At 51.6% G+C, this 25,670-nt stretch overlaps 1 protein-coding gene across 1 annotated transcript in view; it reads left to right on the top strand.

Moving 5' to 3' along the window:
- The first annotated feature begins 12,141 nt into the window (after positions 1 to 12,141).
- FAM167A (family with sequence similarity 167 member A) overlaps positions 12,142 to 25,670 on the top strand; it is a 42,462-nt gene continuing 28,933 nt past the window's right edge. The window contains exons 1-2 of the mRNA XM_028114425.2: positions 12,142 to 12,283; positions 18,684 to 18,785. The gene's annotated coding sequence lies outside the window, so the exon portion shown is untranslated. The remainder of the gene's footprint in view (positions 12,284 to 18,683; positions 18,786 to 25,670) is intronic.

The following is a 25,670-nucleotide window of genomic DNA, read 5'->3' as shown; positions in this document are numbered from 1 at the left end:
AGCAATAGCCCAGGTTGCCTTGTTCATTGGTTTATTTGGTTGCTACTGCATGTCGTCACTCACTAGAGTGTAGGTAAGCCCCACAAGAAGGGGTCTTACCTTCTCATCCATCACTATATCCATAGCCCTTTGAACAGTCCTTAGCACATTGAAGGTGCTTGGTCATGGGTATTGAATAATTGAAGGAATCCTCACCTGGGTCTTATCATCCCCATTTTACAGGGTTAAGAGAAGGAAAGATATCTGCTCGAGGCTGCAAGCTGGCAAGCAGTAACACCAGGACTGGACTCCAGGTCTCCTGATCCACAGTGCAGTCCTCTTTTCTCTCTAACACTTGGCTGCTTAGAAAACTCTTCCCAGACTTCCATTCCACAGTCCCACTAATGACTGGTTTGAGTTGAGAGCAGATGTTCCAGGAGCTTCAAACCCTGAAGGCTGAGCTTCCACAAATCAGACTTTCTCAGTAGTTTAAAGAGAGGTCAGCAACGTCTGCAGCTTGGCAACTCTTGGCCCTCCCAAATACCCCCCCGGGGGCCCCCAGGCCTGCTGGGGTCCTGCTGCTGGTGAGTCATGGCTGAGTCAGTGGAAGCTGTTTCAGGGATGAGTGCCCAAGAGGGCCCTGGCCTCTCACAGGGCAGTAAGCAGAAGCTGAGACAGAGACAAGCAATTCAGTGGAACACAGACCAAGCCTTGGACGGGCCAGCTCTGGGGCTGAGGCTGGGGAGACTCAGTGGCTGCAGGGATTGGAATCTGGAAAATTCTCCCCATTGAGGTGGAAGAGGCCCCCACACAACTTTGGAAACTTCTGACTCACTGGGATCAGGTCCCAAATAGCTCCTACCTCTATCTGAATTACTTTAACTTTTCATTTATAGATCACCTTACTACTTTGTTCCAGAAGGGACTGCAATCTAACTAAAAAGATACACATCAACAGTACACTAAAATAAAACATTTTAAAAGTAGATGGGGGAAGAATTAGTCAAAAGAGTGAAAGTGACGAAAAGTAAGGTGGAGCCAGGAATGAGGACAGTAGGCCCAAAGCCTACTATGAAGTCCTCCCCACTTGCTGAGGAGGGCCACACACTTGGCTCTGAGTCTTCTAGAACCCAGAGTGAAGAACACAGCACCACAACACAAGAATCACAATGTCCAAAAGAGAAAACCAAACCAGTGGCTCAAAGAAGCTCAGTTCTTCTGAGGCTGAGGTCACAAAAAAGTCCACTCAATGCTTCAAAGTTGTCTGAGTTATCTGGTGGGTCCTCTTGGGGTTAGTGGGGTGCAGAACACTATATAATGTAGGACAAAACTCCTCAGTGCTCCTCACAAAAGCTCAGGGATGAGACTGTTTTCTGTTGTGCACCGTGGTTAGTTCAGGTCACACCAAAGGGTGGCAAAGCCTGAGGAAAACAAAACAGGCCGAGGAATCAACAGAAACCCATTTGAAGCCCATGTCGGCCATGAGACAGACCATGGACAACTCATGTTAACTCTCTGGGCTTCAATTCCTCATCTAAAAAAAAAGAGAAAAATAATGACCCTCACAGAATTTCTGTGAGGATTAGCAAACTAATGTTGGCACTGTTATGGACTAAATGTTTGCATCCCCCCCTAAATTCATATGTTGAAATCCTAACCGACAATGTGACAGTATTAGTAGATGCGGCCTTTGGGAGGAGGGGCTTAGTCATGAGGGTGGAGCCCTCATGAATGGGTTTTGTGCCCTTATAAGAAGAAACATGAGAGAGATTATTTCTCTCTCCATCATGTATGGACACCACGAGAAGGTGGTCATCTGCAAACCAGGCAGAGGACTCCCAACAGACACCAGATCTACTGCACTTTGTCCTTGAACTTCCCGGCCTCTAGAACTGTGAGAAGTAAATGTTTATTGTTAAACCATCCAATCTATGGTGTTCTGTTACAGTAGCCCAGAGTGACTGAAACAGATATCGGAATATAATAAAGCTATAATTAAAACAGTGTGACAATGATTGATTTGGGAGTAGACAACCTGATCCGTAGAACTGACTAGAATGATCTGTGTATATATGAACATAAACTATACTAAAATGTTGGCCTTTTAAACCAGTGGGTAAAGGATAAATGATTCAATAAATGGTGTTAGAGTATTTGGGCATCCAGGTAGGGGAAAAAAAATTATATGCTCAACCTCAGCGGTAACCAAAGAAACAAAACTAACAGCAAGATACCATTTTCTCAGAACACACACAAAAATGTCAGACCATACCAGGTGTTGGCTTGGTTAATGGGTAAATGGGTCCTACTGGTTGGGATGTAAATGGTTACATCCCTATATGGAGGAGAATCTGTGTGTAGACTAGCAAAAAGGAAAAGGCCTAGTCACCCACAATGTTACCCCCAGGGACCTATGTTGGAGCAGCACAGGTAGATGAGGATGATACTGCACTCTTGTGATGGGGAAAAATGGAAATATCCATCAGGAAGGGAGTGGATCCAGGTGGCTCAGATCCACGTGTATTATCACCAAACCCTACTGGGGAGGCAAAACGCAAATTGCAGAACAATACCTACAGGATTATGCCATTGGGGAAAAAACAAACAAAATGAAACTGTGTGTGTGTGTGCTTTGTATACATATGTGTACAAAAGTAAAACCATGAATAAGGAAAATGTACCCCAAACTCATGGCAGTGGTTATTTCTGGAAGGAGGGGAGAGAAATAGTCCTGGAAAGAGGCAAGTGGCAGAAGCTGGTCAAAAGGGACTTAGCCTTACCTGTAATGTTCTAATTTTTTAAAAAGAAAGAATTGACCTACTTATAACTAGTATACTTGTTAAGATAATATATACTATGGAAGAAATGTAGAAGCAAATATGCTGAAATATTGATAATAATTATGAGTAGTAGAAATACATACGATTGTTCTTTTCTTTTTGAAACTTTTGATTTCCTTGTTTCTAAAATTTCCCACATCTGCAAAGAAATGGGGCCAAAACTAAAACCGAAGGCCCCAAAACCTCTGTCCCTGGACTACCCCAGGAACGGGGGTGTCTCTGTGGTGACCCAGCAGGTCGGGGTCTGGTAGAGCTGGGCCCAGAGTCAGCAGCAGGAAGACCCAGGCTGCCTTGGCCTTTGGACCTCACTTCTCCCCTCGGGCCTCTCAAGAAGCGGGTCACCCCCGTTTTGCTCTCACTGCACCGTCCAACCTCGCCTATTTCTTTCCCACCAACTTCCCTGGCCTCAGCCCTGGGCCCCACACTACGGCCCCAAACAGGGTCCCAAACACACAGGAGAGTTTCCGGCCTACACAGGGCCTAAAATCTGAGGGGGCCTAAATTCCCACTGCCTGGCTCAAGCCATCAGGAGGGACAACCATCACAGGAATAAATTCGAGGCCTGAAACACACCGGGGCGGCTTTCCCTTGCTCAGCCCCCTGCTTGGCTGAGGAACATCCAGATACCCAGGTGCAAATACCTCAGCTGCCTGGGCCTGGGGGCAAGGTGGGGCAAGCCGTGGAATTTTCCCAGGTGGTGACTCCTGAATGGAAAACGTTGCCAGGCGGATCTTACTCTTGAACTCAAGGCTGCAGGGGAAGGAAGTACTGGACTAGAGAAGGGCCAGCTTCCCTTCACTTTGGGAAGTGACCTCTCTCTAGCCTCAGCCTCTCCATCTGCAGAAAGGACATGGCAAAGTTTGCCTCTTGCTGATTTCCTGGAAAAGGAAATGAAGTAATCTACTACCTCCTTGTAGCTCCTTGGGAAGAGAAGCAATCACACAGGTCCATTAATAACAGGGAAGAGACCCCTCCCTGTCTTTCCCTGAGTCAGAGTGCGGGAGGCTAGTGGTGGCCAGACCACATCTGAGATGAACTAAGGGAGTCCCAGCAAGCTCATTCCTAGGTGGGAGAGGACAAATGGCTTAGCCCTCCAACCACCCATCCCATCGCCAGCTGCCCATCTAGAACATTCCTGGCATCCCTGACTTAGCTCATTTCCCTCCCATTTCTTCTTTGTAGAGGAGATTAAGCACAAGGCTTTATAAGAATGCACGCTCATTCATTCATTCATTCATTCATTCATTCATTTGTTCATTTACACAAGCACCACTGATTAGGGGCCCACCAAGTGCCAGCCCAGTCCCAGGCCCTGGGAACAGAAGTAAGACACCATCCTTCACCTCAAAGGGCTTGGGATCTATAGAAGATATGCACAAGAGACCCATGTCCTCAGGGTGAAGTCTTAGGGTAGCTCTTTGCCTCGGGTGACAGGGAAGCATAGATGAGGGGCACCAATTCCAGTTAGAGGGGTGGATCTTGGGGGAAGAGAGAAGCAGAATTAACACATTTTAGAGAGAGACTGGAGAATCTATGTATTCTGGGATCTGCAAATAGGTGCACTGACCAGATTTATTAAACAAACATCTCTATTCCCTTCTAACACTTAAGGTAGATCACACAAGTATAGATAGCCTAGAACCTCGTAATTTGCAGGTATGAGATATATTTGCGTGGGCATGTTTTATGTGAGCGGGTTTTAAAAATCTCATGGTTCTTCTGATGACAAGAAATCTTTTGTAAAGACATTGTTCAGAAGGACGATGATGTTTAAAGTTTGAGTCTTATTTTAAACTTGGCCTCTGACTACTTCCTTTTGGGCTCCATCTGATTTCTTTTAGCCACTGAGATTGCACAGGTCTGGGTCTTTTGGACAGCTGGACTTCAGGGTAAGAAGGGCCAGTGGGGGAGGGCGGAGTGGGGGGGTTTGAGAGGATTTTGTATAGTCGCTCTAAGCAGCTCTTCTCTCCCTACTGCCAACAAGTTATCCCCATCCCATTGGTAATATTCTAAGAGAACCCAACCTCTTCAGTGCCATGAGCCCCGACTTGCAAGGATGCAGGAATGGCCCATGTGGGGAAATTGGCTCTTAAAATGGAGGTCAGGTTCAAGGAGAACAGAGTGCATCCTACAGAGAGAAGGCGTGGTGAGGCTGTCTTGAGCTGGGTGTATACTGTGGCTAAGGCTTAGCTGCATAACCCTTAGCCCTGGGCTGACTCAGCCCTTCCTACGACAGTTAGACCACCTGGGGCCTACATGGACCAAGACCTTCATCAGAGGGGCAGTGGGAAGAATCAGGAGGAAGTTATTGGTCCATTCTGGCTGTGTCGTGTTCACTTACAGAGGCTCCTGACTCCAGGAGACCAGTCCACTGAGGAAGAATGTACCCCACTGTCTTCGTTTTTTGGGGTGCTCTAACAAAATACCACAAGGTGGGTGGCTGGTAAATGACAGAAATGCATTTCTCACAGTTTTGGAGGCTGGGAGTCCAAGATCAAGGTAGCAGTAGATTGGGTGTCTGGTGGAGGCCCACTTCCGGGGTCATGGCTGACTGTCTTCCCGTTGTGTCCTCACATGGGAGGAGGGGAGCGGGAGCTCTCAGGGGTCTCTTTATAAGGGCTCTAATCCCATTCATGAGGGCTCCACTCTTATGACTTAATTCCCTCCCAAGGCCCCACCTCCGAATACCATCACATTGCGGGGCAGGTTTCAACATATAAATTTTGCGGGGACACATGCAGACCGTAGCACCATTCTGAACACCTTCCTTTTCTTCCTTTCTCCTTCTTCTTCTTCTCCCTCCTTCCCTCCCTTTCTCCCTCTCCCTCTCTTTCTCTCCCTTTCCCCTCCCTCCCTCCATCCCCCTCTCTCCACCTTCGTTTCTCTGTCTCTCTCTTACTCTCCCCTTCCTTCTTAGAGGCTTATGACATCATCACAAACAACCATTTTCAAGGAGGGCTGATTTGGTTTGCTGAACATTTTGAGCGGATCATGAAACATGAACCTGAAAGTGATTTCTCAGGGGGACCCCGCAGAAGTGATTTCTCTGTGCTCATCAATCTGTCATTTGCACCTTGGGTTCTCCCACCTTGCAGGGCAGTAAGCAAGCCCCTCTCTGTGTGCCTGCCTCTATTCTCTCTCTCTCTGTCTCCTGCCTGGTTCTCTCTGTGAACCAGGAACAGTCCTCATCCTGACACGCCAGTCAGTAGAATGGCAGCCGACCCTGCCGAGGTGGCTTGCTACATCCCCCACCAGAAAGTGCTCTGAGTCTGTGCCTGAAAACTGTGACCCAGCCATGGGGCATGTTTGTCTGCCCCGAGCTCTGTCCTGTTTTCCTGATGTCAGATTCCAAACAGAGCTACCTCATGTCCGAAGAAGACAAACAAGGCAGCTAAGATATTCGGGAGGACGGCCAGCTTGATTGTTTAACATTTGCTCACGCTGTGCATTAGACTAGAAAGAGCTACAGGCACGCCTCATTTCAGACGGTACACCATCGAATATCAGTTGGCACACAGACAACAGAAGAAACATCATTTCTTGGGTGCGTACTCTGTGCCAAACATTTGTCAGGCATTTTATAGGTATTAATTCTAATCTTCGCAATGACCCACGGTGGAAGATACTGGTACCCCCAAAGTGTAGATGAGAAACTAGGGTCCGAAGGGTTAAATATTGGCCCCAAGCAGCCCAACAGCAAATGACAGAGCCAGAACAAGACCCAGGGTTCCCGAAGCCTGAACTGTGCACCACAATATACTTCCTTTCCAACCTCACCGGTCAGGTTGGGGCGGGAGAGAAAGTGTGTATCCCACTTGCTTTCACACCTATGGGGAAGTCGGTTTGAGCTGATGTTTGGAAAGCAGATAAGTATAAGGGGGTTTCTGGCCCCAGGTAGGGAGTTCTGTCCTCCGGATAGAATTCCTGGAAAGGGGCTGAATATGAAGGCCCCCGGACCAGATTCTCCTAGAATCCCTCCCCAGTGCTCTGTGACCGATGACCAGCACTCTTTTACCTTCCGTGAGCAGGTCTGGTTCTGCCTGGAGAGCCCATGCGTATGGTCTAGGTTTTCTTGGTGACAGAATGATTAAGTCCAACTTCATGTCTGTGTGTGACAATGTCTCCTCCTGACACCCACCCCTGGCGTCTGGTACCATCAGACATTGGCTGGTGGAAATGAAAAGAATGAACTCATTAGCAATAGCTGTTGGCTTGGCCGCTGGGCTCAATGTTCAGTTTGTGAAGCAGCTGGGCATCCTTCTGCTCTCTTCCTGAAGGGGCAGAGCTCTTTGGCAGGCCCTAGATATCTTTGTGCCGCCTGTGGCTCTGTGACCACCTCATCACCCACCCAGCCCCCCAACCAGTTTAAAGCAGGGCAGAGAACAAGTAGGCTCTCCTTCAGGATATGTTCATGAGTGCCTCACCTGCGAGCTGCCATCCTAGCGTCTGTCTAGCTGGCTTGGACCCCTTGCCAGCCCAGACATGCGGTAGCTGCCAGACCCTCCCACTTTGCAGTTTCTGGCCCTGCCCCGTGACACAGCCCAGCATGACAGATGGGTGGGGAGTATCACGGAATGGTGGGTCAGAATATGCCAGAGCTTGAACTCCTCTTTTTGGTGAGAAGGAAACCATCCAAGGCGGGGCGGGAGGGGAGGGGGGTGTGAAGTGATTTGACAAATGTCTACGTGGTTACAGATCCAGAACTGGAGTCTGGATCCCCTGGTTCCTATCCAGAGCTCTTTCCATCATTCAAAGGAACCAGGCTTCTTGGGTGAGGTAATGCTTAGAAGAATCTAAAAGGCTCTCCCCTGCCCATCAGAGCTGCTTCACTGCCATATTAGTGGAATCATTTCGGGTTTCCTTCAAACGCTGTACATGCCCAGGAAGGCCTCTTTCTGGTCGTCACTAGGATGTGCCGGTGCTGGGCCTAGAAATACTCTCTGCAGCATCTTTTAGGTAATGATTCTCAGTCTGCCTGCCCCCAGACAGTTCCTCTTCACCATGCTACTTTCCCCATCACCCATCCTCACCCGGGAAATGCAGTGAGCCCCTCCCTGCCGTGGGTCTAGACTTTTAGGGCCTCTCACCCCCAGTAAAATGGAAACAATCTCTTTATTGGTCGCCTTGCTTCCTATCTGGTCCCCACATCCACTCAGCCTCTCTGAGATACAAAAGCCATGGCACGCTCCCTTCTTAACCCCTTGCCGTCAGGATCATGCCCAGAGGACTTATCTGGGCCCGTCATGCTCTCTCACAGTCTGCTCAAGTGCATTTCTGTCCTGCACACATGATTCCCCCTCTTGCTGCACTGCACCTCACGTCTCCCCAAAACCTCTCCTAACCAGCTCCCACTCATCCTCATCTGGGCTTACAAGGTGTCCATCACCTCCCTGACTCCAGTTCTAAGGTCAAAGCTTTGTTAATTATCTTTCTACACTCATCAGCTACAGGTACCCTACCCCAATGCCTAGCACCCGGTGACACAGAGTGAGCCGCTCACAAACGCTCACTGAACTAACGAGTTCCCCATAAGAGGGGACACTGCCCACCCTCCTCCCATCTCCCTTCTGTGTCCAGTTTGAATTATCCCCTTCGGAGAGATAAGGGCAGAAAAGAGCCATTACTGTTGCTAGTGTCGATGCCAAATGACTGACACTTCCTGGATCCTCTTGACACCCTGGGCCCCCGGATGGGAAAGTCTCTCCTAAAGGCAGACAGCGGAAGCTGGTGGACTCTGGCCCAGGGCCGCAAGTCCTCATTTCTCCCGGGAGCAGGAGAGGGTGTGGCCATACAATCCGGCCAAACAGAAATTTCTTCCTTCCTTCTCTCAGTCAGTGAATGGGGACCAAATCTGAATCACCCTGAGGGATCTGCAGGAGCCTTAGATGACAGAGTTTGCCCTTGAGTAGCTTAAATACGCCAGCAGGCCCAAGTGAGATGAATTTAGATAAAGCTTTGCCATGAGGGAGGGTTGAGCTGTGCATCCTGCACATCCCCTTGGGAGGAAGGCGAGGCCTTACCATGGTCTGCCAGGTCCACAGGATCTGCCCCAGTACCTCCACCACGTCACCTCCCTGGTGTCAACTCCCACAGCTCTTGTCCCACCCCTCTCGGGACTGCTGGAAAGGAGAGGGCTCTGTAACCTGTAAAGTGCTGGGCTGATATCAGTGAAGCTGCTGTCAGCCGGCATATGCACTCATGAAGGAGCTCCAGACACCGGGGCCAGCCATCTCATAGATCATCATGCCTTGCCCCAGGAAAGTCAAATCGGATAACCGGACCGCCCCAAAAGGCAGCCCTAGAACGAGCATGCTGTCCTGACTCATTCTCGCAGGCTTGGCCCAGCGTTCCCTGGTCCACATGGGCAACTGCGGGGAAGAGCCCCCAGATGGCCTCGCCACTCTGGGCCCTTGGGGATCCCCGACCCATCACTGGGTTCCAGCCTAGCCTCACAGCACCCCACGTAAGAGGCATAAAAGGCCATAGAAAGCAGGAGACATCAGCTACCCTAAACACAGGGCCGTTTTTAGTTCATAGTGGTATTTCCTGATGTTGCTATTCACAAAAACTATTCATTGTAGAAAACACAGAAAAATTAATGCAAGTCTAGAGAAGAAATTTTAAATCCTGTTAGCCTACTACCCAGAGATATCCACAGCTCATATATGCATATATCCTCCTATCTTTTTTCTCCATGTATAAAAAAACTAGACGTTAGATATTAGAATTAAAGCTTTCATAATGTCTTACTTACTTGGACGTTTGGTATCCCTGCCCTGTTTACTTAGCATGAAATCAGTAGCATTTTTCTACATCATCAAATATTTTTTGAAAATATTTGTATGGCTACATACTACCCTATGCTAGAGCTCTAAACATAACTCATTTGACCACTGCGTAGGGTTAGATATTAGGGTTGAGACTGTTCCAACAGAGACCTGGTTCCTCCTCTACTCCACCCTCCTCACTGACTCTCCTGGTCTTCATCACTGACTACCTTCCTGCCTAGGCATATGCCAGGCTGAATGGGAGGCACAGGGTAAGACCCCATCGCTGCCCCGGACAGGCTGCCTGGCTACGTGAAGACAGAAGACAGTGCACTCATAAGAAAGCTGAACAGGAGTCCCATGCCAACTGAGGAGTTAGGAGGGTAAGACTGTAGAAAACGTTTCCAGATGCGGTGGGATGGCTCCACCAAGAAGACACTGGAGCACTTACCACACGCTGGGGCCAGAACACTGGACAGCAGTGGGCCAAATGCTACGTATTCAGCACAGGCCCGTGTGGCCAGGTACACCCAGCCCAAGAGAAGGCTGAGTCCCTGAGTCTAGACCAAGCCCTCTGCCTGCAAACATGGCTCCTGTCCTGTTCAGCTGACAGCCTCGGAGGGAGACAGATATTAATCAAATACTTCACAAATAAAGATAAAAATTACAACTGGGCCATGAAGGAGAGATAGGTAGGGCTCTGAGGACATATAACCTGGGGTTCCCTCAGGGGGCAGAAGTGTGGCCAGCCCCATGTGGAAGGAGCAGGTGAAGGACCCAGAAGAATGTCTGTCTGGAAAGCAGAGCAGCAATGCAAGGTGGAATCCAAGGAGAATCCAGAGCCAGACCACGCAGGCATGATGGGCCATGCTGGGTTTTAATCTTGGGAGGAACGGAGCTGTTGGAGGTCTTTAAGCAGGGAGAAGCCAAGGTTGGATTTCCATTTTGAAGAGTGTGCTCTGGCTGTGTTCGAGTCCTGGCTCAGGGGCGGGGGCAAAGAGTGGGTGCAGCACAGTCAGTAAGAGGCTGTGCTGGAGCTGGGGCAGGCTGACGGTTACTTGGACCAGGGTAGTGGCAAAGGACATGGGAAGAAGTGGAAGGATTGGATCGATATTTCTAGAATCAAGGTGGGGTTGATGATGGGACTTTTCAAAAAATCCGTTAAGTACACTTTTGAGCTAGAAACATTAACCTGCCAGCATGAAGAGGTGCTCACATTAGCAGGATGTCTCCTCAGGCAACGTCCCTTGGCAGACGTCCTAGTGAAGGCAGAAAGGAAGAAGTGGGACACGGCACAGATGGGGAGTTACGATGAGGGACGGGGCACGGGGGGCAGCACAAGGGGCTCAGCCCCTGAGTTGCCACAACCAGACCAGCCCACGAAACCCAGGCAAGTCACTGTACAGCCCCAAACCTCAGTGTGTACATCTGTTAGTGGGGAAAACAATGCCTGCCCTGCACCGCCCCATCCCATGTTGTTGTGAGGATGGTAGATTAGATCATTTTGAAGCATCCTGCCAACCTCAAGTGTCTTAAGAAAGGAACTTGGCCATGTCCCAAGCCACCCTAAGAATGAAGCCAACTGCCGGTAATCAGCCCTGGGGTCAGAGGTTCCAGGAGCTCTGGACCGGAGCCCTGGGTCTCCAGGCAGGACTGACCCTGAAGGCCAGGATGGGGCAGCCCTGGCTGGGTCCCGTATGCGTTGTAGGTGCCTGGAGCTGTAGGCTCCGGTGCAGCAGGAACTGGACCTTAGAATATAACCATCTCTAGTGGCTGACACAGCACAGAGAAGTACATGCCGTAAGGCACCCCGTGGTTTGTGGGGAAAACACATGCTCTGGGGCAGGCCCCTCTGGACTACTCCCAGCTGGTCTGGGAGACCAATCTGGAAGAACGTCTGTTTCTACTTAACCTCTGGTTTCTACGGAGCTGCTCTGAGCCTCAGTTTCTTCATCCGTAAGCTGGAAACGCCCACATCTGCCCTGCAGAGTCTCTGGGATAGTGTCTCATATATTAGGCACTCAGCAATGGGACGTGCTGCCGGGAGTTTCAACTCAGGCCGCCTGTGGATGGGTTGTAGGCTCTGGGCTTGCTCACGCGAGCTGCAAGGTCGTTCTTTTGCCCCCTCCACGCAGGCCAGCTGCTGACAGTGGCAAAGCCACGTTGCCATGCTTGAGGGAAAAACTGCCTTGGTTTCAGGTTTAATAAAAAAAAAAAAAAAGGATATTTGGGTTTGGTTTCGTCTAGGGTTTGGCAAACGCGTGTGGTTTGCTTCTCCTTGCGGCTGGGCTGGGGCTCCGGTTCAGGTCCTGGCGGGAAGGAGCAACTAGCGGGGCTTTAGGACCCGGCTGCGCGTCTGCTGGACCCCGCGGGTCCCGGGTCCCCGGAGCGGCGGGCGGAGAGGCTTGAATGAGACGCTGGCGGGGATCGGACTGAAACCGCTCGCGGCAGAATAGCTCCGCGGTCTCCAGGCAACCGCCCTGACGCAACGCAAAAAAAAAAAAAAAAAAAAAAAAAGTCCCTTAAAAAAAGAATAGTGCCGAGAATTCACGGGAGCAAAGAGAAAGGGAGGCAGAAGCCGGCTCAGCTCCCGAGGCCGGGGCCAGAGGCTGCGGCGGGCGCCGGGAGCCCGCGTACGGAGAAGGAGGCGGGGAGCTGGGTGACACCCTTGGAAAGGGCCTTGGCGCGCCAGGGAAGGTAGGTTCGCGACAGGGGCGGGGACGTTCCCAGGACTGGGGTCGGGGTAGGGGCTGGGCGCCCCGCTGAGGGTGGTGGGGCTGTGGCCTGAGGCACCCGGAGGGGAGGGGGCTCGGGGCCGCAGGTCCCCAGAGCAGGCACTGGCAGAGAACAGCCTGGTCGGGGCTGGGGAGCACCGATCCCACCCTGGAGTGGACACCCCTTAACCCTCCCGCAGGAGAACAGGGTTCTGCCTCACCGTCCCTGGGGGGGCTCACTTGTCTCATGGGGAGTGGGACAGCCTGCTGGACTCCATCTCCCACCTCCTCGCTGGCCCGTTCCACGGCTAAGATCTGGCTGGAGATTTGGGGTACACCGTCTGAGAGGGAGGAGCCCCACTCAGTCTCTCCAGGTCTACTCTCAGACTGCTTGTCATCTCTAAGGCCACCCTGTCCCCTCCAACCTACTTCAGGCACGGTGACATCAAGTTCCTGCCCCAAGGAAGCAATCCCTAACTCAGAAGAAGTAACCCAGGCCACTTGGGCCCTGGGTGTTCTGAAGGACTGAAGCCAGTGTGATCAGAGGGAACTGCGCAGCCCAAAGGGCCCCAGGGGAAGGAGCAGGTCAGCCTTGAGACTGCCCCCGGCCCGGGGAGGGGGGGGTCACTAAGAAAAGGCAGGAAGGTCTATGGTCCTTGGCTAGGGCACAGGTGTCTCCCTCCACCAAGTCAGGTCGCATGTTCGGCTTTTAAAATAATCCCTTATTGTCTGTATCTGGTTTTCATTCTCTGTGGTGGGTGGTTCCTCCTGAGAAGGTCTGGAAGAGAGGCTGATTCTAGGTTGGTGGGCCACAACCTCCTCTTAAACCCACAGGCATGTTCTCCCAGATTAAGTTGCCATCCACTCCCAGACATTCCTGGTGAATCCCAGGTGGGATGAGCCAAGTCCCCATCAACAGGGGAATCCCCTAAGTGCCCGAGGGAGCCAGGGTCCCAAAGTAGCTTCCCTTCCTGATGCCCCAGAGATGGTCCTGCCGCCCGCCAGGCAAGGGATGGAGAAGGGAGAGTGCTGGGCAAAGTCCTGGAAGCGCGAGGCGGCCATGGCGCCTCTAGCCCGACGGCGTCCGTTCGTTTCTGCTAGCATGTTTTTAAGAGGTTTGGCAAAGCAGCCCTGAGCTGTGCTTAGAGTGGATAGAGATGACAGCTCTTTTCTGAGTACATTTACTGAGCAGGCACTGCTTGAGAACCCTTCGCATCCACTGGTCATTTTATTCTCACCATGGACCTCGGAGGGGACACTGTATCTCCATTTTGCCGATGGGACTCCGAGAGACTCAGTAACTCTGTTCGGCTCAGGTGACTAGTGAAAAAGAGCCTGAGAGTCAGCCTTAGGTGCCTGACTCCTAAGGCAGTGCTCTGAAAGGAAGGCTGCTGGGTGCCTGGGTGGCTCAGTTGGTTAAGCGACTGCCTTCGGCTCAGGTCATGATCCTGGAGTCCCAGGATCGAGTCCCGCATCGGGCTCCCAGCTCAGCGGGGAGTCTGCTTCTCCCTCTGACCCTCTCCCCTCTCATGCTCTATCTCATTCTCTCTCTCAAATAAATAAATAAAATCTTAAAACAAATGAAAGGAAGGCTGCTTTAGGAGATGAGAGGGGAGAGGCTCAGAGAGGGGGAAGAAACCATTTGCACCTGGAGAAACTGAGAGCTGTGTGGCAGGGCTCATCCTGTGTCCGGGGACCGTCCCTTACCATCCTGAGGGACCTTATGGAGCCCAGAAATTCATTTCTTGCATCAGGAGCCTGAAAGGCTCTGCAGTCCAGCCTGGCTCACTTCATCGGTGCTTGCCTGAAGTGGAGAGAGGGGTTCTCCCTCACCCCCTTCTCCTCCCTGCCCACCCGAAGTCCCCCAACTTTTCATGCACTTGTTCCTGTCTTGTCCTCCCAAATACACCCATGGATTTCCACAAGATGAATAGTCCCGTTTCCGTATCTACCAGCTTGGCCTCCCTCCAAAAAAGGACTCTGGCAGGGAAGTAAATTAAGGCAATGCCTAACTGTCTGCCGAGAGAGACCCACAGAGCCCTCTCTGTGGGTCTCTCTCTCTCTTCCCCCTCTCTCTCTTCCCCCTCTCGCTCTCTCTTCCCCCTCTCGCCAAGGGGGAAGAAACTGCTTGTGAGGCTCCCCACACACTCGGGTGGTTTTCTCTAGGTAAATTTGGCTAGTGGAAAACTCCTGTGCCCCACACAAGCATCTGGAATTTTCAGACCCCTCTGGCAGCTATGCTCTAACTGACCCTTGGCTTAACGGGGGTGTTGAGCTACGTGGAAAGCTGGAAGATGAATGATAAGCTGAACGGTTTGCTCCCTGGTTTATTGAACATGGTTGAGGGAGTTCTTACTAATTGGAAATCTCCTGGGATTAGCCTGGATGGCTCTCAATATGCAAATGTACCCTGGGATGTGGATTGGGGTGAGGAGAAAGGAAGGAAAGGGCAAATTCTGAAGCAGTGCTCAGGCCCACCTCAAAGGCACAGGGAGGGGCTACAGAGAGGGTGGGAGCAGGGAGGATGAGCCAGGAGGTTGGAAAGGGGTTTAGCCAGGAACTTGGCAATCAGCCTGTAGAGTTTGGGCTGCCCTAGAGGGTTGAGTTGCCAACATGAGTTTGGAAGGCTGCAAATGTCAGCTTCTCCATGGTCAGCACAGTTGCCCTGGTGTGTGAAAGCCCAGAGCTACCCCGCCACCCCCGTTTCTCTCTGGAGAAGTGTGGGAGAGAAAGGAAAGAAAGGGAGAAAGAAGGTGGGCAAGAGGAGAGGTTAGAGGCTTGCACTCCCCACACCATCTGCTTTCCTCCTGAATGCTCCCCGATCCTGCAACAGCACCCATCCAGGAAAAGCCTTTAGAGAAGGGAGCTCATAGGGCAGCTGCCCACCTCCCTGTGGCCACCGCTCCTAGAGGAAGGGCTCTCATCTCAAGGGGTAGAGGAGTAGCGAGCACTCCAGCATCAGGGGCCTCCTCACCCCAGGACCCCTGCCCAGCAGCCTCTGCAGAGCCCCAAGAAGGGGCCAGGGTTCAGCTTATCCGGGGTACAGCCTGAGCGCCGTTTCATCAAGACAATCTCTCCAATATGGCCAGAAATTACCCCCCCCCACACACACACACCCAGAATCTGATCTAATTGTGGGAGTAGTAATGGGTCCCAAAAAGACTTCCTCGTAGGGCTTGTCCCTTGAGACCTCGAAGGAAAGGCCCAGCTCAGAGCTGGTTTTCCGGGTACATAATGGGCCCAGACAGTGGCCTCCACTGTGGCCACAGTTTCAGGGCTTACTGAAGGCCGAGCAGCATTTCCTCATTCCAGGAAGCCAACAGAGCCTCTGAGCGTATGCCGGGCACTTAGGGCCCAGAGGCCAGGGAACTCTCAGGGTGATGAGTCCTGGGTCAGGATCCTTGCCTGGGAGGACTCTCGGAGCCCTGACTGTCCCCCTCCCCTCACCCCCATAAAGTGAAAAGTGACACTACGTCCTCAGTCCTTTGAGCACTGACACCGTTCGGTCATGATTCTAGGGTTTGGCTGGGTTGTTGTCCATTTATTTGCTGGAGGGCAACCACTGCAAACACTGAGGAAGGTGAAGGTGAACCTCGTTAGCAGGTTGGATGAAAGCAAGCCTCAGACCACATTCTGCCACATATGTAGACATTTTTTTTAAAGATTTTATTTATTCATTTGAGAGAGAGCACAAGCAGGGGGAGAGGCAGAGGGAGAGGGAGAAGCAGACACCCACTGAGCTCAGAGCCTGACATGGGGCTTCATCCCAGGACCCTGGGATCATGACCTGAGCCGAAGGCAGACACTTAATCGACTGAGCCACCCCGGCGCCCCTATGTAGACAATTTTTGAACAACTATTTGCAGACAGGCCCGGCAGAATTTATACAGCTTGTTCTGTGGACTCGGTGAGGTCGCAGCCATCTGTCTCTCTAGGTGTCCTGACCACCCCTCCCCTGAGGGCTCACTAGATTCTTTCACCCTGCCTTTCCAGGTCAAGAATGCCTCAGGTAATTCTGGCCAACCCACATATCTTGAATACCTCTGTTTTCACCAAGGAGAATGCATTTCTAACACTTACTCTGTAAATTATCAAATGCCTGGTGTTGAGCAGAGAGAAAGACAACCAAAGCACCTGCCATAGCCCCCTCTGGAGCGCAGACCCTCTGCCTGAGGCTGCTGGCCAGAAGTGGGAGTCCCGATTTGAATGCACCCTTGTTGCAGCTAGCCTAATGAAACCACACAGAAGGGTTTTAAGATCATTCGTAGACATTGTATCACAGATAAGACAATGGTCTTGCCCTCAAGAAGTGTGCAGTCTGATCAGGGTTGCAGGTTAGAAAAGACCATTGGAGCAACCCAGAGTACTGAGCTGACAGGAAAGTGATGTTCTGAGCATTCTGGAGCATACAGACATACATGAGCTAACTTGAACGGTTTGGCAGCCGTTCCGCCCTTTGATAGGCCAAGGAGAGGCCCAGCCAAGCGTTGTCATGGATGAGAGGGGATAGTCCTTCTAGAGGCGTGACTAAGAATTCACGTACACTCTGTCTCATTGGGACCTTCCAAAGCTTTGAGGTAGTATGAACCCCATTTCATGGATGAGGAACTTGAGGCCTAGAGGGTTAAATCAATTACCCAAGGTGGTAGAATTAGTAAGTGGTGGGACTGGGCTATCAACCCCTGTCCTCCAACACTCAGCCCTGCACCATCCCTAACCTGCTCTATCTCTTTCTTCTGCTACTGATTCCTACCCTCAGCTACGCACAGCTCAAGTTGACATGAATGGGGAGAAAGGTCACACATCCCACTTTCTGTTCTGCCTGAGCCAACTGTTCCCTCCAAACCCCAGTGTGGGCACAGTCCTACCCCTCGGGTTAGCTGCAGGCAGCGCTGGACATTGCTAGGCAGGCTGAGTTCAGGCTTGAACCACCCCCGCCCTCCATCCCCAGCTCCTGAGGACGGACAGGCCCTGCCCAAACACAGGGAAACTCTAAGGGCCCTTCAATCCCTGGAGAGGTCAGCACACCCAGACAGAGTATGAAAGTGAAGTGACTTGCCTAAGCACAGAGCACACCATGAAACTTCTTAGGAAGTCCTTGCTAAACCATTAGGCTTTGGAACTTGTAATGCAGAGCAAAATAGAAAGCCCATCATCAAAACAAATTCCCATTTGAGCTGGACTTCGTTGATTCAGCTTATTTGAAGTTGAAGCCAATTATCCTGTGGATTTGGATAGTTCTAGATCTGCCTTGTGTAGGGGCTGAGACACATCCTCGTTGGGAGACGCTTTGGTGGACCGAACCCCACAGGGGGACGATGTACACCCCAGCGCCCTTAGCTGTGAAATGGCACCCTGATTTTCAGTCAGCTGTGAAGTGTTCCCTACTTTTACAGCCAGAACACCCGCTTGAACTGCGTTCTACTTTGATCTCTGCAAATTGCTTTAAAGGCCACTCTGTGTCCGCTTTCTACCCCGTAATCCCCAATGCCATGGCCTTTGGCCAGAAAAGTGCTGTGGTCACATGCAGCAGTGGGCTGGGGCGGCAACGGGCTACCTGAGTCCCCGCCTGGGCGTCTCTGCCTCCTCTGGCTTTCCCTGGAGGAGGGCCCCTGCTTCAGACTCTGCATTTCCCATGGCCCCTTCCCCCCTTCCTCCCGCACCCCTCCTCCCTCACCGGACTTGAGGATTCTCAGGCACCTTTCTCCCTGCCTGTCAGAGCAGAGCAGCCCTTTCCCAGGGCCTCGCAGCCTTGGAGGGGACACTGTAGCCTTGACCCTGGGCGGCCCAGCAGCCCCCTCCCTGCAGCAGCCCTGTGCTTTCTCCTCTCCTTTCAGTGAGGCAGTAAATTAGATCTGCAGGGCCGAGGAGCCGGAGCCTCTCCCCGCAGCAACAGGGAGCACAACTCTTTCTTGGTGATTTTCTGAGCAACTTCTTTCACTGGGCAAAACGATAGGAAAGGTTTCCACGTTCCCAGCCCTCCTGTGTGGCAGGAGGCCTGTGCGTCTGCACTGAGCACCCCAGAGCAGAGCCCATCAATTATTCAGCACGGGCCGAGCACTTTGAATGTGCAAAGGTCTGAACAAGGGTTTTTTATAGAATCTTGTCTCACAACATCCCAGTGGAATGAAGCAAGGTTTCCAGGTATTCTAGACAGCAAAAGCTCAACTTGGAGTCAGAAGAGGAATCCGAGCCCAGACAACCCCACTAATGAAGCTGTGTGACCCCAGGCGAGTCTCGAGACGTCTCTGGTATGCAGTTTGTCTGTGGTTGAAATCTCAGGAAGGCCTCTCCAGCCCAGACCATAGTGCATGGGGAAAAACTTGTGAACTTTTGTGTACAGGGTGATTTCGAAATCATTATGATATTTCTTGCTATTCCAGGTGTGGAAACAGAAGCTCTGAATGATAAGTGAAGGTAACAACCATTAGCAGTGGACGCTGGAAACCGAGCTTCACCGGGAGACACCCCCCGGGGCAGTGTGGGTAAGTGGGTTCCTCTGCCCCCCTACTCTCATGGGTGCAGCTCGGGGACATGGTGACCACCCACCGGCTGCTGTGGTCTAGACTCTGCGAGTGTCAAGGTGGAAGGAAGTGCAGAGGCCACTGCACCCACATTGCACATTTTGCAGGGGAGAAGCAGAAGCCCTGAGAGGGGAAGTAAGTCGCCTCAGTCGCTCGGGTTGGGACAGGGTCCCTGAAGCTGACTCTCAGGCGAGGGGCTCTTTTGTCTCCCACCCTGCACTGGGTCTGCTGCAAATGGCTGTCTCATTCCCATCTACCAGCAGCAGGGCTGGGACCCTGGCTGGGAGGCTGTCTGGGGTTGCCTGGAGCAGGAAAGTCCAGGGGAGTAAGGAACTCAGCCCACTGAGCCTCCCTGCACCTCCCGGGATCCCAGACCGGGCCTCACCTCCAACAGCTCATCCCCCCACGTCGGCAGTCTCAGGTCTGGGCATCCCAGCTGCCCCTGGGACGGGCCTGGGAGCCACCAGGCCCCCAACAGCAACACCATGGTCAAAAGAAATGAGCTCTGTCTCCCATGCCAGGCGCATCACTCACATTCCAGGAAGTCATGTGACTTGTCCAGGAGGGTATCGCAGTCAGGAACGGCAGAACTGTCCTGAGTGAGGCTCGGGTCCCCTCACTTGCCAGGCCCTGCCCTGGAAGGCGGGCTCTAGCCCATGAGAGAGACCCTCATGCTGCAGCAGTTTGGCTTCCCAGTGTCAAGGGGTGGCGGCGGGGGGCGGGGGGGTGCACTTGAGTCTAGCTGCTTGGGTCTCATCCTCCTCGACTGCCCAGATCAGTTTAAAAGGAAAATGAAGCATTGCCATAAGACTATTTAAATGGCATTATTTGCCCCTGGGATTCCTAAGAACCTGGGCTTTAAAACACTGAAATACTCTAAAGCGTGTGTCCTGTTATTTTCTACAAATGAAGCTATTTGGGGGCGTGGTCACAATGGTGGAGTTGGGAAAACTTGGGCTCAAATGGTGGTTTCTTCACTCACCTGTATATGACCTGTCAGGCAGGGAGAATACAATTCGTATCTCAGGGCCATTTCGAGGGTTCAACTAGACGTTTGCACTGTGCTTGGCCCACGGTAGCCACTAGAAAATGCTTCTCTTCCCCTCTTCCTCTTGATTCTAGGATTTTGTATTTTTATTCCTGTATTCAATCAGAGGAAATGGCCATTTATATATTTCTTTTATTTTTACCGAAAATATGTGTTGAAATTGAACTGGTGATGTACTCAGTCAGAGAGGAAATGGCCATTTATATATTCCTTTATTTATACCAAAAATATGTGTTAAAATTGAACTGGTGTTACCAAACAAGTAGCTATAAGAAGTATGGGGAAGAATTGGAATCAGACTGTTCCTAGACAGATCCCACAGTTAGTACAGGGAGGTGACTTGGGCCCCTCTTGATGACAGGGGACAGAAGTCCAGCTTAAATTAGTCCAAGCAAAGGAGAGAATGTATTAGTGCACAGAAGTGGGGAGTTTCTGTCTTTGGGCACTGTTGGATCCAATGGCTCTGAATATGTTGACCTGTCTCTATCTCTGCCTCTCTTTTGGTTCTCCTTCCTAAAGGCTTATTCCTTCTCAATGTAAATGAGTTTTCTCCATGAGGCTGAGAAAGATGCATCCTGGAAATTCCAGGCTGAAAAGCTACCTTGTTTCTTCAGATGCCTATATTTAAATCCCATGAAAATATTCAGACTGGACTTGCCTGGCTGTGCACACATCCACTGGACCAGTTACTCTTGCCAGAGTAAGGGCTAAAACAAATGTTTAAGTCTGGGTCACGTGAACGTCCCTGGGGGTGGGGGTGATGGGCAGGGAGCTAGGACTCACAGTCCCTTCTGAACACTGAAATGACACTGGGATAGGCCTCACAGAAGGGATGCTGAAGGTATCTGTCCACCTAACGGGTACATCACAAATGTAACTAACTAATGTGATCCAAGGAGAGAAGTGGCCAATACCTAGACTAGTTGGTGCAGAAAAGCCCTAAAAAAAATTTGTTAGGGGAAGAAGCAATCGGTTCTATTTGGAAAGAACACAGAAGGCTGTAGAATGAGGTGGTGTTTGAAGTATGCTCCAAGATTTGGTCATATTCAAACATGAGGTTATGGAGGAAGGATAAAACATCAAGTTGAGGCCAGCCCCCCCCAAGCCACCCCACTTCCCAACTCAGACTCATTCTGACCTTGAAAGTCTTACCTATGAACTTGCAGGAGGTCTTCTGCCGGGCAGATTCAGAGGTAGAACTACTCCAGCTGGAATGTGTTCACTAATTCACGGCATTGCCGTGTCAGCATTTATTGAGCATCTACTGTTTGTAGAGCCTTGTGTTCGGGACGCAAGAGAAAGCAATGCTCTTCCTATTGAGGAGCTAGACGTCTGGTCAGGGAGGCAGAACACTCCCTGAGGAGTGTCGAACAGGCAAATGTGTGGTGAGCATGATGGAGGCCAGTCCCGGGGGGAATTCAAAGAATGACCTGGCGGGCGAGGCATCCTTGAGGCCTTTTGAGTGGAAGCAACCCCTTAGCTGAGCTTGAAAGCAGAGCTTTAGTCTTTGTAAGGAGCAGGGAGGTCCCAGACAGGCCATTCATCCATTCAACAAGGTTACTGAGAACCTACTGTGTTCTGAGTGCTAGGGTCACAGGAATGAGCAAGAGAACATCACTGCCCTCGCGGAGCTTACGTTCTAGGGGGTGAAACACACCATAAACAAGTAAACAAATAACATATAATATCATAGTTGTATGGTGAGTGATAGCAGCTACAGAGTAAAACGAGGGAGGATATCTCGGCACGATGGTCAGAGCCGGTCTCCGTGTGGAAGGGACATCTGAGCAGAAATGCGTGAAGTGGGTGCCTGCAATCAGTCAGCCGACCGAGCCGAGGCTTGAGGGCAGGCAGCAGCGTCTCGGACCCTTAGACGAAATGGCTGGATTCTCACAGTGACTTGCTGCCAGGAGGAGTCATCCAGGCAGCAGAGATGATTTCCAGGAAGTGGGAAATGAAGGGTTCTTCTAGGGGGGCAGCATGCGGCCGTTGCAGGTGGGCTGTCCCCTGAGGTCTGTAGATCTTGGGGGGGCATTTGAGGAAGATCCCACCGACATGCACAACCCTGGTACCATCCCCCTTCCCTTACTATTATCCCCCACCACACACCTAGAGCACACATGCAACAGTGTAACCCACCACACACACACACACACACACACACACACACACACACACACACACACACACACACACACACACTGTCCCAGTGCAGTTCACCCCCACTAGGGTCCAGTCTCTGCAAGATGTCATTCCCCCATCTCAGGAGCTCCCTCCCGACACCGGCTCAGACCAAGACGTGGAATAAAGATGAGCTATGTAGGGCCAGACCAGCGGGTGTCCCCTCCTGCTTCAGTCACCATGGCAACCTCTGACAGGAGAGAAAACCCACTTTCTGGCAGCTCCTCCAAGCTCCCTGGCTCCTTTGGGCAGCCCTGTAAGGCGCAGGGCTGTGTCCCCCGGCCTCTCAGCCCGGGTCATGAGGACTCGAGCCAGTGTGCAGAGCACGCACTAGAAATTCACAGCCTGTATCGGCCACCACCGGAGGTCAGGCCTGAGTCTCTCCTCCCTACCCTCCCCCCCCCCCGCCCCATTTAAGATAAGCATTGTGGGTTTATGATTAAACCTGGTTGGAAAAGCCGCCTTGTCAAAGCTCTGCCTCCACGCCCCAGACCTCCTGGGGAAAAAAAAATTAGTTGCTTTAGAAAAGGAAAGAAAAAAATTCAGGTGTGAGTTGTGGCTTGAGCTGCCCTGAATTAAAGTTTATAAGATGCATGATAGTCCGCCAAGCCCTTTCCCCTCACTCTCTCTTCTCATCCTCCTCTACCTCTGCAGGGTGGACACTGCAACAACCCCACTTTCAAAAGGGGGGGGCCCTGTGATTCTCAGCTGGAGGGGGCCCCACCCGCCTCTCAGGGGCACGTGGAAATGTGGGGAGGGGAGAGTGTTTTGGATGGCATGCTGTTTTAGGATACTGCTGAGCCCTCAGGGATGGATTCTGTCTCCCCAGATGAATTATACATCCCCCTCTCCTTTCAGCTGGGGCTCTTGGTCTAACCATCAGAAAACAGTGTTGCTGTAAGGAGTTCACAGAATTGGCGGGAGGTAGAGACCCAAAGGAGAAAACAGGCAGAACCAAGGCAGCTCCAGAAAACAAAGAGTGGGAGGCAAGGCCCTGTGAATTAAATGGTTTGTCTGAGACCGACTCCGTGGGGTGCTAGGTTTTTACTCACACAGTACTCCCCAAAACACTTCTGACACCAGATGTGTGATTTTTCCACACCAAACAGCCCTCTGGCTCTCTGCAGATGCCAACTGCGTGTCCCATGAGCTCCCTCAATTTTGACACCATCGAGCTAAAGTCAGTGTCAGATCGCGCAAGTGGTCAGTCCCGCAGACTGTCCCCGCTTCCCACGCCAACTACAGGTCCCAGCTTGTCACTGGTACCTCTGATCTACTGGCTAATACATTGGGAATTGACCCCAACCCCCTCCTCTGATTCACCAGTTTGCTAGAATGGCTCACAAAACTCAGGAAGCATTTACTTTCATTCACCTGCCAATGAAGGGGTACATAGGGCAAGGTGGGAGGAAGGGGTGCAGAACTCACATGCCCTCTCCAGGTGCGCCACCCTCCCAGAATTTCCATGTGTGCACCAACACAGAAGCTCTCTGAACCCCTTTGGGTAGGGTTTTCATGGAGGCTCATTACATAGGCACGATTGATCAAATCATTAGCTATTTGCGATCCACTCAATCTCCAGCCCCTCTCCCCCCGCTGCCTCCTAGGGCAGGGGCGCGGCTGCAAGTTCCAACCTTCTCATCACAGAGTGGGCTTTCAAGTGAGTCCCCTCATTAACATAAACTCAGGTGCGGTTGAAAGGGGCTTGTTATGAATAGTAAGACACTCCTTTCACCTCTCTGGCTCTAGAGCTATTTCAAGAACTAGAGACAAAACCCAGACATTGCAACAAGAAATATTCTTACTGCTCTCATCACTTAGGACATTCCAAGGGTTACAGGAGTTCTGTCTCAGAAACTGGGGTTGGAAACCAAATCTATATTTCTTATTATATATCACGTCCTCCAACAGCCCTTTAGCAGGGATGATCTGGCTAAGATAATGCCACCTCCCCTGCACTTCACATCTGCCTCCAAGGCTCATGTGGCCACAAATGAATCCTAACCATTTCTGCTTCTGGGCCTCATGCACACCACATTCTTTTTTTTTTCTTCAAGATTTTATTTATTTATTTGACAGAGAGATCACAAGCAGGGGGAGCAGCAGGCAGAGGGAGAGGGAAAAACAGGGGCTCGATCCCAGGACCCCGGGATCATGACCTGAGCTGGAGGCAGACGCTTAAACGACTGAGCCACGCAGGCGCCTCACACCCCACATTCTGAGGCCTGGGCCTGAGCGTCTGACTGGCCAAGCTCAAGTCGCATGCTCTCACCTGGGTGTCAGGGCGTGGGACAGGAAGGAGGGAGGATCTGATCCTCTCTGCTCAGAGGAGAGGTACCCAGCCTGCTGTCCAGCACAAGATGAAGAGCCCCCTGAAAGCAGTGTATGGTAAACAAACAAGACAAATGGCAACAAATATCCACTGTGTTATTTTATATTCTCTGTCCAACACATGCTTATGTTGGTTATAAACATCAGAAACACAGTTTCTCCCTGCGGTGACCAAGATGGCCCCCAGGAGCCCCAGGTCTGCATGGAACATGGCTGGTTTCTGGATAATTCTGGTACAGAAACCTAGGAGGACTCTGATTGGCCCAGCTGGGGTCATGTGACCATCTACTCGGGACCGAGAAGGCATGCCCGTCTTGAAAGGGTTTCAGGGTTCTTGTCTCACCGAGTCGAAGAATGAGTCTCACAGACACAAAAGGGTGAAGTGAAGGGAAAGTTTATTCAGTGAAGGTGAGAACAGAAAGGAAAGAAAAAAGCTCCCTAAGAGTGAGAGGGGACCTGAATAGGGACCCCTGAGGGCTTTTACGGTCTGTCTCTTATAGAACACTGGCCAGGCACTTGAATCTTCTTGATGTCACCCCTGATAGCGCCATGATTACTTCTCCTTTGACTCTCTCGGCTCTGCTGGTTAAGACAGACGAGGTGGTGTGGTTCTGTTCCCTTATCTCTGGTTCTGTTACTCCTCAGCATTTCTGGGATTTTTGGTGAGCCTGATCACCTAGCCCCCTACCTATCTCTCCCTACCTAGCCCCACCTGTCCCTTACTCAACAGGAAGCACACAGACAAATGCTCTTTCCAGAAGAGAGAAAGGACACGGGGTGGAAAGTACCTCACGATGCTGGACATAGAGGAGGTTCTCCAGCTGTAGCGGTGATGCTGGATGGCCCGGTGCACCAGCTCCCAGTCCTGGCACTTGAAGCAGGACGGGGCTATTCCTGTCTTCCTAGGGCCTGACAGCCTGTGTTTGGGACTCTGAGGTCAGGGCAGGTCTCATGAGGACAGGTGGTGAGGGGACCAGGTCGCCTCGGCTTCTGTGAGCCTGTCCGGACCGGCTCAGACTGGAGCGAGCACAGGCCACAGTGCACGGGGAGGAGGCCCAGGGGGGAATCTGTTCTATTTGCTCGTTCATTCTACAGACGTTTAGAGAGAGCAGCACGGTGCTAAGTGCTGCGTGTTCTCACCCTCATGAAGCTCAGAGTCTGGTAAAGGAAGCATCAGGAAAGTTCCTTGTAGCAGTGCTATGGCTTGAGAGGGCCGGTAAGCCCAGGGGTTGACAAGCCAGCCCGGAGCGGGACAGCAGAGGTGAGATCCCCGCTTTCCCATTCAT

This window comes from Eumetopias jubatus, unplaced genomic scaffold (assembly GCF_037043125.1).
Source record: "Eumetopias jubatus isolate StellerSeaLion01/CBP00866 unplaced genomic scaffold, mEumJub1_p1.0 scaffold_2, whole genome shotgun sequence".
NCBI lineage: Eukaryota > Metazoa > Chordata > Mammalia > Carnivora > Otariidae > Eumetopias > Eumetopias jubatus.
The sequence above is the reverse complement of the archived record's forward strand: the minus strand, read 5'-3'. Positions and strand labels throughout refer to the sequence as shown.